At 43.9% G+C, this 12684-nt stretch overlaps 11 non-coding genes and 10 pseudogenes across 11 annotated transcripts; all 21 read left to right on the forward strand.

Annotated features, from left to right (window-relative positions):
* The first annotated feature begins 345 nt into the window (after window positions 1–345).
* LOC138738211 (5S ribosomal RNA) lies at window positions 346–464 on the forward strand (annotated as a pseudogene).
* A 338-nt stretch (window positions 465–802) lies between these two features.
* On the forward strand, window positions 803–921 carry LOC138737772 (5S ribosomal RNA). Its single transcript, XR_011341224.1, has one exon. It is a non-coding gene; the product is annotated as a 5S ribosomal RNA (ribosomal RNA).
* Window positions 922–1566: 645 nt separating this feature from the next.
* Window positions 1567–1685, forward strand: LOC138737912 (5S ribosomal RNA). Its single transcript, XR_011341341.1, has one exon. It is a non-coding gene; the product is annotated as a 5S ribosomal RNA (ribosomal RNA).
* A 648-nt stretch (window positions 1686–2333) lies between these two features.
* Window positions 2334–2452, forward strand: LOC138738173 (5S ribosomal RNA; annotated as a pseudogene).
* A 341-nt stretch (window positions 2453–2793) lies between these two features.
* Window positions 2794–2912, forward strand: LOC138737982 (5S ribosomal RNA). Its single transcript, XR_011341411.1, has one exon. It is a non-coding gene; the product is annotated as a 5S ribosomal RNA (ribosomal RNA).
* Window positions 2913–3554: 642 nt separating this feature from the next.
* Window positions 3555–3673, forward strand: LOC138738143 (5S ribosomal RNA; annotated as a pseudogene).
* Window positions 3674–3999: 326 nt separating this feature from the next.
* LOC138737754 (5S ribosomal RNA) lies at window positions 4000–4118 on the forward strand. The gene has a single exon (XR_011341206.1). It is a non-coding gene; the product is annotated as a 5S ribosomal RNA (ribosomal RNA).
* A 651-nt stretch (window positions 4119–4769) lies between these two features.
* On the forward strand, window positions 4770–4888 carry LOC138738174 (5S ribosomal RNA; annotated as a pseudogene).
* Window positions 4889–5229: 341 nt separating this feature from the next.
* LOC138738294 (5S ribosomal RNA) lies at window positions 5230–5348 on the forward strand. The gene has a single exon (XR_011341505.1). It is a non-coding gene; the product is annotated as a 5S ribosomal RNA (ribosomal RNA).
* Window positions 5349–5993: 645 nt separating this feature from the next.
* On the forward strand, window positions 5994–6112 carry LOC138738011 (5S ribosomal RNA). The gene has a single exon (XR_011341441.1). It is a non-coding gene; the product is annotated as a 5S ribosomal RNA (ribosomal RNA).
* Window positions 6113–6762: 650 nt separating this feature from the next.
* On the forward strand, window positions 6763–6881 carry LOC138738175 (5S ribosomal RNA; annotated as a pseudogene).
* A 339-nt stretch (window positions 6882–7220) lies between these two features.
* On the forward strand, window positions 7221–7339 carry LOC138737765 (5S ribosomal RNA). The gene has a single exon (XR_011341217.1). It is a non-coding gene; the product is annotated as a 5S ribosomal RNA (ribosomal RNA).
* A 642-nt stretch (window positions 7340–7981) lies between these two features.
* On the forward strand, window positions 7982–8100 carry LOC138738051 (5S ribosomal RNA; annotated as a pseudogene).
* Window positions 8101–8430: 330 nt separating this feature from the next.
* LOC138737987 (5S ribosomal RNA) lies at window positions 8431–8549 on the forward strand. Its single transcript, XR_011341416.1, has one exon. It is a non-coding gene; the product is annotated as a 5S ribosomal RNA (ribosomal RNA).
* Window positions 8550–9191: 642 nt separating this feature from the next.
* On the forward strand, window positions 9192–9310 carry LOC138738053 (5S ribosomal RNA; annotated as a pseudogene).
* A 330-nt stretch (window positions 9311–9640) lies between these two features.
* Window positions 9641–9759, forward strand: LOC138737751 (5S ribosomal RNA). Its single transcript, XR_011341203.1, has one exon. It is a non-coding gene; the product is annotated as a 5S ribosomal RNA (ribosomal RNA).
* A 642-nt stretch (window positions 9760–10401) lies between these two features.
* LOC138738054 (5S ribosomal RNA) lies at window positions 10402–10520 on the forward strand (annotated as a pseudogene).
* A 330-nt stretch (window positions 10521–10850) lies between these two features.
* LOC138738055 (5S ribosomal RNA) lies at window positions 10851–10969 on the forward strand (annotated as a pseudogene).
* Window positions 10970–11299: 330 nt separating this feature from the next.
* On the forward strand, window positions 11300–11418 carry LOC138737755 (5S ribosomal RNA). Its single transcript, XR_011341207.1, has one exon. It is a non-coding gene; the product is annotated as a 5S ribosomal RNA (ribosomal RNA).
* Window positions 11419–12060: 642 nt separating this feature from the next.
* LOC138738056 (5S ribosomal RNA) lies at window positions 12061–12179 on the forward strand (annotated as a pseudogene).
* Window positions 12180–12509: 330 nt separating this feature from the next.
* Window positions 12510–12628, forward strand: LOC138737756 (5S ribosomal RNA). Its single transcript, XR_011341208.1, has one exon. It is a non-coding gene; the product is annotated as a 5S ribosomal RNA (ribosomal RNA).
* Window positions 12629–12684: the final 56 nt, after the last annotated feature.

Raw genomic sequence — 12684 nt, forward strand, 5'->3', positions numbered from 1 at the left:
TCTTCTCATTCTTCAAGTAATCCTGCATCATTCTATCTCTTTCTTTTATCTACTTTTACACTCTCTTACTTTCTTCTCTCACTCACTTTTGCTCTATTTTCTATCTGTCACACTCTGTCTTTACTTTTCTCTCTCTCACTCACTGTTGCTCTGTCTCTCTCTGTCTTTCACTCGCTCTCTCTCTCCATCGGTCGCTCTCTGCCTCACTTCTCTCTCTCCTCCTCTCGGATTGGCTCTATTGAAATGTTTTGCTTGTCTTATTTGTTGTATTGTTCCTGAGTGTGCAGTGGCATATGTGTGTGTGCTGGTGAGTTGGTTAAGGGGTGTCAGAAGCAGGCACCTGCTGCCTACGGCCGTACTAGACTGAAAACGCCCGATCTCGTCTGATCTCGGAAGCTTACCAGGCTCAGGCCTGGTCGGTACTTGGATGGGAGAGCGTCTGGGAAGACCAGGTGCCGTAGGTTTTTGGCTTTCAGCACCCACCCATTTTTCTTTCTTTCGATTTATCTATCTGTCTCACTTTCTTTCTTTCTTTCTCTTCCTTTCATTCATTCTCTTTCAGTCTTTGTCATTCTTTCACTCATACTCACTCACTCACTGTCGCTCTGTCACTCACTTCTCTATCTCTCTCTGTCTCTCTCTCTCTCGCTCTCTCGGTCGCTCTCTGCCTCACTTCTCTTTCTCTTCCTCTTGGATTGGCTCTATTGAAATGTTTTGCTTGTCTTATTTGTCCTGCGTGTGCAGTGGCACATGTGTGTGTGCTGGTGAATTGGTTAAGTGTTGTCAGAAGCAGACACCTGCCGCCTACGGCCATACTAGCCTGAAAACGCCCGATCTCGTCTGATCTCGGAAGCTAAGCACGCTCAGGCCTGGTCAGTACTTGGATGGGAGACCGCCTGGGAATACCAGGTGCCGTAGGCTTTTGCCTCTCACTACCAACCCATTTTTCTTCTATTCTGCTTCTCTCTCTCTCTCTTTCTCTATATCTTTTTTCTCTTTCTTTCTCTCTTCCTTTCATTCCATCATTCATTCTCCTTTAATTCTTCTCATTCTTTCACATTATGCCTCATTCTATTTCTCAACCTACTTTGATGCACTCTTGCTTTCTTTCTCTCACTCACTCTTTCTCTATTTTATATCTCTCATACTCTCTCTCTTTTCTTTCCTCTCTCTGTCACTCTCACTCTTTCTTTCTTTTATTCCTTCATTAATTCTTTCCCTTTTAATCCTTCTCATTCTTTAAATAATCCTGCATCATTCTATCTCTTGCTTTGATCTACTTTCACACCCTCTTACTTTCTTCTCTCACTCACTTTTTCTCTATTTTCTATCTGTCACACTCTCTCTTTACTTTTATCTCTCTCAATCACTGTTGCTCTGTCTTTCTCTGTTTTTCACTCGCTCTCTCTCTCCCTCTGTCGCTCTCTGCTTCACTTCTCTCTCTCTAGGACTGTCTATATTGAAATGTTTTGCTTGTCTTATTTGTTGTATTGTTCCTGAGTGTGCAGTGGCATATGTGTGTGTGCTGGTGAGTTGGTTAAGGGGTGTCAGAAGCAGGCACCTGCCGCCTACGGCCATACTAGCCTGAAAACGCCCGATCTCGTCTGATCTCGGAAGCTAAGCACGCTCAGTCCTGGTCAGTACTTGGATGGGAGACCGCCTGGGAATACCAGGTGCCGTAGGCTTTTGCCTCTCACTACCAACCCATTTTTCTTCTATTCTGCTTCTCTCTCTCTCTCTTTCTCTATCTTTTTTCTCTTTCTTTCTCTCTTCCTTTCATTCCATCATTCATTCTCCTTTAATCCTTCTCATTCTTTCACATTATGCCTCATTCTATTTCTCAACCTACTTTGATGCACTCTTGCTTTCTTCTCTCACTCACTCTTTCTCTATTTTATATCTCTCATACTTTCTCTCTTTTCTTTCCTCTCTCTGTCACTCTCACTCTTTCTTTCTTTTATTCCTTCATTAATACTTTCCCTTTTAATCCTTCTCATTCTTTAAGTAATCCTGCATCATTCTATCTCTTTCTTTAATCTACTTTCACACTCTCTTACTTTCTTGTCTCACTCACTTTTGCTCTATTTTCTATCTGTCACACTCTCTCTTTACTTTTCTCTCTCTCACTCACTGTTGCTCTGTCTCTCTCTGTCTTTCACTCGCTCTCTCTCTCCCTCGGTCGCTCTCTGCCTCACTTCTCTCTCTCCTCCTCTCGGATTGGCTCTATTGAAATGTTTTGCTTGTCTTATTTGTTGTATTGTTCCTGAGTGTGCAGTGGCATATGTGTGTGTGCTGGTGAGTTGGTTAAGGGGTGTCAGAAGCAGGCACCTGCTGCCTACGGCCGTACTAGACTGAAAACGCCCGATCTCGTCTGATCTCGGAAGCTTACCAGGCTCAGGCCTGGTCGGTACTTGGATGGGAGAGCGCCTGGGAATACCAGGTGCCGTAGGCTTTTGGCTTTCAGCACCCACCCATTTTTCTTTCTTTCGATTTATCTATCTGTCTCACTTTCTTTCTTTCTTTCTCTTCCTTTCATTCATTCTCTTTCAGTCTTTGTCATTCTTTCACTCATACTCACTCACTCACTGTCGCTCTGTCACTCACTTCTCTATCTCTCTCTCTCTCTGTCTCTCTCTCTCGCTCCCTCGGTCGCTCTCTGCCTCACTTCTCTTTCTCTTCCTCTTGGATTGGCTCTATTGAAATGTTTTGCTTGTCTCATTTGTCCTGCGTGTGCAGCGGCCATGTGTGTGTGCTGGTGAATTGGTTAAGTGTTGTCAGAAGCAGACACCTGCCGCCTACGGCCATACTAGCCTGAAAACGCCCGATCTTGTCTGTTCTCGGAAGCTAAGCAGGCTCAGGCCTGGTCAGTACTTAGATGGGAGACCGCCTGGGAATACCAGGTGCCGTAGGCTTTTGCCTCTCACTACCAACCCATTTTTCTTCTATTCTGCTTCTCTCTCTCTCTCTTTCTCTATATCTTTTTTCTCTTTCTTTCTCTCTTCCTTTCATTCCATCATTCATTCTCCTTTAATTCTTCTCATTCTTTCACATTATGCCTCATTCTATTTCTCAACCTACTTTGATGCACTCTTGCTTTCTTTCTCTCACTCACTCTTTCTCTATTTTATATCTCTCATACTCTCTCTCTTTTCTTTCCAATCTCTGTCACTCTCACTCTTTCTTTCTTTTATTCCTTCATTAATTCTTTCCCTTTTAATCCTTCTCATTCTTTAAGTAATCCTGCATCATTCTATCTCTTGCTTTGATCTACTTTCACACCCTCTTACTTTCTTCTCTCACTCACTTTTTCTCTATTTTCTATCTGTCACACTATCTCTTTACTTTTATCTCTCTCACTCACTGTTGCTCTGTCTCTCTCTGTCTTTCACTCGCTCTCTCTCTCCCTCGGTCGCTCTCTGCCTCACTTCTCTTTCTCTTCCTCTTGGATTGGATCTATTGAAATGTTTTGCTTGTCTTATTTGTCCTGCGTGTGCAGCGGCACATGTGTGTGTGCTGGTGAATTGGTTAAGTGTTGTCAGAAGTAGACACCTGCCGCCTACAGCCATACTAGCCTGAAAACGCCCGATCTCGTCTGATCTCGGAAGCTTACCAGGCTCAGGCCTGGTCAGTACTTGGATGGGAGAGCGCCTGGGAATACCATGTGCTGTAGGCTTTTGGCTTTCAGCACCCACCCATTTTTCTTTCTTTCGATTTATCTATCTGTCTCACTTTCTTTCTTTCTCTTCCTTTCATTCATTCTCTTTCTGTCTTTGTCATTCTTTCACTCATACTCACTCACTCACTGTCGCTCTGTCACTCACTTCTCTATCTCTCTCTGTCTCTCTCTCTCTCGGTCGCTCTCTGCCTCACTTCTCTTTCTCTTCCTCTTGGATTGGCTCTATTGAAATGTTTTGCTTGTCTTATTTGTCCTGCATGTGCAGTGGCACATGTGTGTGTGCTGGTGAATTGGTTAAGTGTTGTCAGAAGCAGACATCTGCCGCCTACGGCCATACTAGCCTGAAAACGCCCGATCTCGTCTGATCTCGGAAGCTAAGCAGGCTCAGGCCTGGTCAGTACTTGGATGGGAGACTGCCTGGGAATACCAGGTGCCGTAGGCTTTTGCCTCTCACTACCAACCCATTTTTCTTCTATTCTGCTTCTCTCTCTCTCTCTTTCTCTATATCTTTTTTCTCTTTCTTTCTCTCTTCCTTTCATTCCATCATTCATTCTCCTTTAATTCTTCTCATTCTTTCACATTATGCCTCATTCTATTTCTCAACCTACTTTGATGCACTCTTGCTTTCTTTCTCTCACTCACTCTTTCTCTATTTTATATCTCTCATACTCTCTCTCTTTTCTTTCCAATCTCTGTCACTCTCACTCTTTCTTTCTTTTATTCCTTCATTAATTCTTTCCCTTTTAATCCTTCTCATTCTTTAAGTAATCCTGCATCATTCTATCTCTTGCTTTGATCTACTTTCACACCCTCTTACTTTCTTGTCTCACTCACTTTTGCTCTATTTTCTATCTGTCACACTCTCTCTTTACTTTTCTCTCTCTCACTCACTGTTGCTCTGTCTCTCTCTGTCTTTCACTCGCTCTCTCTCTCCCTCGGTCGCTCTCTGCCTCACTTCTCTCTCTCCTCCTCTCGGATTGGCTCTATTGAAATATTTTGCTTGTCTTATTTGTTGTATTGTTCCTGAGTGTGCAGTGGCATATGTGTGTGTGCTGGTGAGTTGGTTAAGGGGTGTCAGAAGCAGGCACCTGCTGCCTACGGCCGTACTAGACTGAAAACGCCCGATCTCGTCTGATCTCGGAAGCTTACCAGGCTCAGGCCTGGTCGGTACTTGGATGGGAGAGCGCCTGGGAATACCAGGTGCCGTAGGCTTTTGGCTTTCAGCACCCACCCATTTTTCTTTCTTTCGATTTATCTATCTGTCTCACTTTCTTTCTTTCTTTCTCTTCCTTTCATTCATTCTCTTTCAGTCTTTGTCATTCTTTCACTCATACTCACTCACTCACTGTCGCTCTGTCACTCACTTCTCTATCTCTCTCTCTCTCTGTCTCTCTCTCTCGCTCCCTCGGTCGCTCTCTGCCTCACTTCTCTTTCTCTTCCTCTTGGATTGGCTCTATTGAAATGTTTTGCTTGTCTCATTTGTCCTGCGTGTGCAGCGGCCATGTGTGTGTGCTGGTGAATTGGTTAAGTGTTGTCAGAAGCAGACACCTGCCGCCTACGGCCATACTAGCCTGAAAACGCCCGATCTCGTCTGATCTCGGAAGCTAAGCAGGCTCAGGCCTGGTCAGTACTTAGATGGGAGACCGCCTGGGAATACCTGGTGCCGTAGGCTTTTGCCTCTCACTACCAACCCATTTTTCTTCTATTCTGCTTCTCTCTCTCTCTCTTTCTCTATATCTTTTTTCTCTTTCTTTCTCTCTTCCTTTCATTCCATCATTCATTCTCCTTTAATTCTTCTCATTCTTTCACATTATGCCTCATTCTATTTCTCAACCTACTTTGATGCACTCTTGCTTTCTTTCTCTCACTCACTCTTTCTCTATTTTATATCTCTCATACTCTCTCTCTTTTCTTTCCAATCTCTGTCACTCTCACTCTTTCTTTCTTTTATTCCTTCATTAATTCTTTCCCTTTTAATCCTTCTCAATCTTTAAGTAATCCTGCATCATTCTATCTCTTGCTTTGATCTACTTTCACACTCTCTTACTTTCTTGTCTCACTCACTTTTTCTCTATTTTCTATCTGTCACACTCTCTCTTTACTTTTATCTCTCTCAATCACTGTTGCTCTGTCTCTCTCTGTTTTTCACTCACTCTCTCTCTCCCTCCGTCGCTCTCTGCTTCACTTCTCTCTCTCTAGGACTGTCTATATTGAAATGTTTTGCTTGTCTTATTTGTTGTATTGTTCCTGAGTGTGCAGTGGCATATGTGTGTGTGCTGGTGAGTTGGTTAAGGGGTGTCAGAAGCAGGCACCTGCCGCCTACGGCCATACTAGCCTGAAAACGCCCGATCTCGTCTGATCTCGGAAGCTAAGTACGCTCAGTCCTGGTCAGTACTTGGATGGGAGACCGCCTGGGAATACCAGGTGCCGTAGGCTTTTGCCTCTCACTACCAACCCATTTTTCTTCTATTCTGCTTCTCTCTCTCTCTCTTTCTCTATATCTTTTTTCTCTTTCTTTCTCTCTTCCTTTCATTCCATCATTCATTCTCCTTTAATCCTTCTCATTCTTTCACATTATGCCTCATTCTATTTCTCAACCTACTTTGATGCACTCTTGCTTTCTTCTCTCACTCACTCTTTCTCTATTTTATATCTCTCATACTCTCTCTCTTTTCTTTCCTCTCTCTGTCACTCTCACTCTTTCTTTCTTTTATTCCTTCATTAATACTTTCCCTTTTAATCCTTCTCATTCTTTAAGTAATCCTGCATCATTCTATCTCTTTCTTTAATCTACTTTCACACTCTCTTACTTTCTTGTCTCACTCACTTTTGCTCTATTTTCTATCTGTCACACTCTCTCTTTACTTTTCTCTCTCTCACTCACTGTTGCTCTGTCTCTCTCTGTCTTTCACTCGCTCTCTCTCTCCCTCGGTCGCTCTCTGCCTCACTTCTCTCTCTCCTCCTCTCGGATTGGCTCTATTGAAATGTTTTGCTTGTCTTATTTGTTGTATTGTTCCTGAGTGTGCAGTGGCATATGTGTGTGTGCTGGTGAGTTGGTTAAGGGGTGTCAGAAGCAGGCACCTGCTGCCTACGGCCGTACTAGACTGAAAACGCCCGATCTCGTCTGATCTCGGAAGCTTACCAGGCTCAGGCCTGGTCGGTACTTGGATGGGAGAGCGCCTGGGAATACCAGGTGCCGTAGGCTTTTGGCTTTCAGCACCCACCCATTTTTCTTTCTTTCGATTTATCTATCTGTCTCACTTTCTTTCTTTCTTTCTCTTCCTTTCATTCATTCTCTTTCAGTCTTTCTCATTCTTTCACTCATACTCACTCACTCACTGTCGCTCTGTCACTCACTTCTCTATCTCTCTCTCTCTGTCTCTCTCTCTCGCTCCCTCGGTCGCTCTCTGCCTCACTTCTCTTTCTCTTCCTCTTGGATTGGCTCTATTGAAATGTTTTGCTTGTCTCATTTGTCCTGCGTGTGCAGCGGCCATGTGTGTGTGCTGGTGAATTGGTTAAGTGTTGTCAGAAGCAGACACCTGCCGCCTACGGCCATACTAGCCTGAAAATGCCCGATCTCGTCTGATCTCGGAAGCTAAGCAGGCTCAGGCCTGGTCAGTACTTAGATGGGAGACCGCCTGGGAATACCAGGTGCCGTAGGCTTTTGCCTCTCACTACCAACCCATTTTTCTTCTATTCTGCTTCTCTCTCTCTCTCTTTCTCTATATCTTTTTTCTCTTTCTTTCTCTCTTCCTTTCATTCCATCATTCATTCTCCTTTAATTCTTCTCATTCTTTCACATTATGCCTCATTCTATTTCTCAACCTACTTTGATGCACTCTTGCTTTCTTTCTCTCACTCACTCTTTCTCTATTTTATATCTCTCATACTCTCTCTCTTTTCTTTCCAATCTCTGTCACTCTCACTCTTTCTTTCTTTTATTCCTTCATTAATTCTTTCCCTTTTAATCCTTCTAATTCTTTAAGTAATCCTGCATCATTCTATCTCTTGCTTTGATCTACTTTCACACCCTCTTACTTTCTTCTCTCACTCACTTTTTCTCTATTTTCTATCTGTCACACTCTCTCTTTACTTTTATCTCTCTCACTCACTGTTGCTCTGTCTCTCTCTGTCTTTCACTCGCTCTCTCTCTCCCTCGGTCGCTCTCTGCCTCACTTCTCTTTCTCTTCCTCTTGGATTGGATCTATTGAAATGTTTTGCTTGTCTTATTTGTCCTGCGTGTGCAGCGGCACATGTGTGTGTGCTGGTGAATTGGTTAAGTGTTGTCGGAAGTAGACACCTGCCGCCTACGGCCATACTAGCCTGAAAACGCCCGATCTCGTCTGATCTCGGAAGCTTACCAGGCTCAGGCCTGGTCAGTACTTGGATGGGAGAGCGCCTGGGAATACCATGTGCTGTAGGCTTTTGGCTTTCAGCACCCACCCATTTTTCTTTCTTTCGATTTATCTATCTGTCTCACTTTCTTTCTTTCTTTCTCTTCCTTTCATTCATTCTCTTTCTGTCTTTGTCATTCTTTCACTCATACTCACTCACTCACTGTCGCTCTGTCACTCACTTCTCTATCTCTCTCTGTCTCTCTCTCTCTCGGTCGCTCTCTGCCTCACTTCTCTTTCTCTTCCTCTTGGATTGGCTCTATTGAAATGTTTTGCTTGTCTTATTTGTCCTGCGTGTGCAGTGGCACATGTGTGTGTGCTGGTGAATTGGTTAAGTGTTGTCAGAAGCAGACATCTGCTGCGTACGGTCATACAAGCCTGAAAACGCCCGATCTCGTCTGATCTCGGAAGCTAAGCAGGCTCAGGCCTGGTCAGTACTTGGATGGGAGACCGCCTGGGAATACCAGGTGCCGTAGGCTTTTGCCTCTCACTACCAACCCATTTTTCTTCTATTCTGCTTCTCTCTCTCTCTCTTTCTCTATATCTTTTTTCTCTTTCTTTCTCTCTTCCTTTCATTCCATCATTCATTCTCCTTTAATTCTTCTCATTCTTTCACATTATGCCTCATTCTATTTCTCAACCTACTTTGATGCACTCTTGCTTTCTTTCTCTCACTCACTCTTTCTCTATTTTATATCTCTCATACTCTCTCTCTTTTCTTTCCAATCTCTGTCACTCTCACTCTTTCTTTCTTTTATTCCTTCATTAATTCTTTCCCTTTTAATCCTTCTAATTCTTTAAGTAATCCTGCATCATTCTATCTCTTGCTTTGATCTACTTTCACACCCTCTTACTTTCTTCTCTCACTCACTTTTTCTCTATTTTCTATCTGTCACACTATCTCTTTACTTTTATCTCTCTCACTCACTGTTGCTCTGTCTCTCTCTGTCTTTCACTCGCTCTCTCTCTCCCTCGGTCGCTCTCTGCCTCACTTCTCTTTCTCTTCCTCTTGGATTGGATCTATTGAAATGTTTTGCTTGTCTTATTTGTCCTGCGTGTGCAGCGGCACATGTGTGTGTGCTGGTGAATTGGTTAAGTGTTGTCAGAAGTAGACACCTGCCGCCTACGGCCATACTAGCCTGAAAACGCCCGATCTCGTCTGATCTCGGAAGCTTACCAGGCTCAGGCCTGGTCAGTACTTGGATGGGAGAGCGCCTGGGAATACCATGTGCTGTAGGCTATTGGCTTTCAGCACCCACCCATTTTTCTTTCTTTCGATTTATCTATCTGTCTCACTTTCTTTCTTTCTTTCTCTTCCTTTCATTCATTCTCTTTCTGTCTTTGTCATTCTTTCACTCATACTCACTCACTCACTGTCGCTCTGTCACTCACTTCTCTATCTCTCTCTGTCTCTCTCTCTCTCGGTCGCTCTCTGCCTCACTTCTCTTTCTCTTCCTCTTGGATTGGCTCTATTGAAATGTTTTGCTTGTCTTATTTGTCCTGCGTGTGCAGTGGCACATGTGTGTGTGCTGGTGAATTGGTTAAGTGTTGTCAGAAGCAGACACCTGCTGCCTACGGCCATACTAGCCTGAAAACGCCCGATCTCGTCTGATCTCGGAAGCTAAGCAGGCTCAGGCCTGGTTAGTACTTGGATGGGAGACCGCCTGGGAATACCAGGTGCCGTAGGCTTTTGCCTCTCACTACCAACCCATTTTTCTTCTATTCTGCTTCTCTCTCTCTCTCTTTCTCTATATCTTTTTTCTCTTTCTTTCTCTCTTCCTTTCATTCCATCATTCATTCTCCTTTAATTCTTCTCATTCTTTCACATTATGCCTCATTCTATTTCTCAACCTACTTTGATGCACTCTTGCTTTCTTTCTCTCACTCACTCTTTCTCTATTTTATATCTCTCATACTCTCTCTCTTTTCTTTCCAATCTCTGTCACTCTCACTCTTTCTTTCTTTTATTCCTTCATTAATTCTTTCCCTTTTAATCCTTCTAATTCTTTAAGTAATCCTGCATCATTCTATCTCTTGCTTTGATCTACTTTCACACCCTCTTACTTTCTTCTCTCACTCACTTTTTCTCTATTTTCTATCTGTCACACTATCTCTTTACTTTTATCTCTCTCACTCACTGTTGCTCTGTCTCTCTCTGTCTTTCACTCGCTCTCTCTCTCCCTCGGTCGCTCTCTGCCTCACTTCTCTTTCTCTTCCTCTTGGATTGGATCTATTGAAATGTTTTGCTTGTCTTATTTGTCCTGCGTGTGCAGCGGCACATGTGTGTGTGCTGGTGAATTGGTTAAGTGTTGTCGGAAGTAGACACCTGCCGCCTACGGCCATACTAGCCTGAAAACGCCCGATCTCGTCTGATCTCGGAAGCTTACCAGGCTCAGGCCTGGTCAGTACTTGGATGGGAGAGCGCCTGGGAATACCATGTGCTGTAGGCTTTTGGCTTTCAGCACCCACCCATTTTTCTTTCTTTCGATTTATCTATCTGTCTCACTTTCTTTCTTTCTTTCTCTTCCTTTCATTCATTCTCTTTCTGTCTTTGTCATTCTTTCACTCATACTCACTCACTCACTGTCGCTCTGTCACTCACTTCTCTATCTCTCTCTGTCTCTCTCTCTCTCGGTCGCTCTCTGCCTCACTTCTCTTTCTCTTCCTCTTGGATTGGCTCTATTGAAATGTTTTGCTTGTCTTATTTGTCCTGCGTGTGCAGCGGCACATGTGTGTGTGCTGGTGAATTGGTTAAGTGTTGTCAGAAGTAGACACCTGCCGCCTACGGCCATACTAGCCTGAAAACGCCCGATCTCGTCTGATCTCGGAAGCTTACCAGGCTCAGGCCTGGTCAGTACTTGGATGGGAGAGCGCCTGGGAATACCATGTGCTGTAGGCTTTTGGCTTTCAGCACCCACCCATTTTTCTTTCTTTCGATTTATCTATCTGTCTCACTTTCTTTCTTTCTTTCTCTTCCTTTCATTCATTCTCTTTCTGTCTTTGTCATTCTTTCACTCATACTCACTCACTCACTGTCGCTCTGTCACTCACTTCTCTATCTCTCTCTGTCTCTCTCTCTCTCGGTCGCTCTCTGCCTCACTTCTCTTTCTCTTCCTCTTGGATTGGCTCTATTGAAATGTTTTGCTTGTCTTATTTGTCCTGCGTGTGCAGTGGCACATATGTGTGTGCTGGTGAATTGGTTAAGTGTTGTCAGAAGCAGACATCTGCCGCCTACGGCCATACTAGCCTGAAAACGCCCGATCTCGTCTGATCTCGGAAGCTAAGCAGGCTCAGGCCTGGTCAGTACTTGGATGGGAGACTGCCTGGGAATACCAGGTGCCGTAGGCTTTTGCCTCTCACTACCAACCCATTTTTCTTCTATTCTGCTTCTCTCTCTCTCTCTTTCTCTATATCTTTTTTCTCTTTCTTTCTCTCTTCCTTTCATTCCATCATTCATTCTCCTTTAATTCTTCTCATTCTTTCACATTATGCCTCATTCTATTTCTCAACCTACTTTGATGCACTCTTGCTTTCTTTCTCTCACTCACTCTTTCTCTATTTTATATCTCTCATACTCTCTCTCTTTTCTTTCCAATCTCTGTCACTCTCACTCTTTCTTTCTTTTATTCCTTCATTAATTCTTTCCCTTTTAATCCTTCTCATTCTTTAAGTAATCCTGCATCATTCTATCTCTTGCTTTGATCTACTTTCACACCCTCTTACTTTCTTCTCTCACTCACTTTTTCTCTATTTTCTATCTGTCACACTATCTCTTTACTTTTATCTCTCTCACTCACTGTTGCTCTGTCTCTCTCTGTCTTTCACTCGCTCTCTCTCTCCCTCGGTCGCTCTCTGCCTCACTTCTCTTTCTCTTCCTCTTGGATTGGATCTATTGAAATGTTTTGCTTGTCTTATTTGTCCTGCGTGTGCAGCGGCACATGTGTGTGTGCTGGTGAATTGGTTAAGTGTTGTTGGAAGTAGACACCTGCCGCCTACGGCCATACTAGCCTGAAAACGCCCGATCTCGTCTGATCTCGGAAGCTTACCAGGCTCAGGCCTGGTCAGTACTTGGATGGGAGAGCGCCTGGGAATACCATGTGCTGTAGGCTTTTGGCTTTCAGCACCCACCCATTTTTCTTTCTTTTGATTTATCTATCTGTCTCACTTTCTTTCTTTCTTTCTCTTCCTTTCATTCATTCTCTTTCTGTCTTTGTCATTCTTTCACTCATACTCACTCACTCACTGTCGCTCTGTCACTCACTTCTCTATCTCTCTCTGTCTCTCTCTCTCTCGGTCGCTCTCTGCCTCACTTCTCTTTCTCTTCCTCTTGGATTGGCTCTATTGAAATGTTTTGCTTGTCTTATTTGTCCTGCGTGTGCAGTGGCACATGTGTGTGTGCTGGTGAATTGGTTAAGTGTTGTCAGAAGCAGACAACTGCTGCCTACGGCCATACTAGCCTGAAAACGCCCGATCTCGTCTGATCTCGGAAGCTAAGCAGGCTCAGGCCTGGTCAGTACTTGGATGGGAGACTGCCTGGGAATACCAGGTGCCGTAGGCTTTTGCCTCTCACTACCAACCCATTTTTCTTCTATTCTGCTTCTCTCTCTCTCTCTT

This window comes from Narcine bancroftii, chromosome 6 (assembly GCF_036971445.1).
Source record: "Narcine bancroftii isolate sNarBan1 chromosome 6, sNarBan1.hap1, whole genome shotgun sequence".
Taxonomy (NCBI): Eukaryota; Metazoa; Chordata; class Chondrichthyes; order Torpediniformes; family Narcinidae; genus Narcine; species Narcine bancroftii.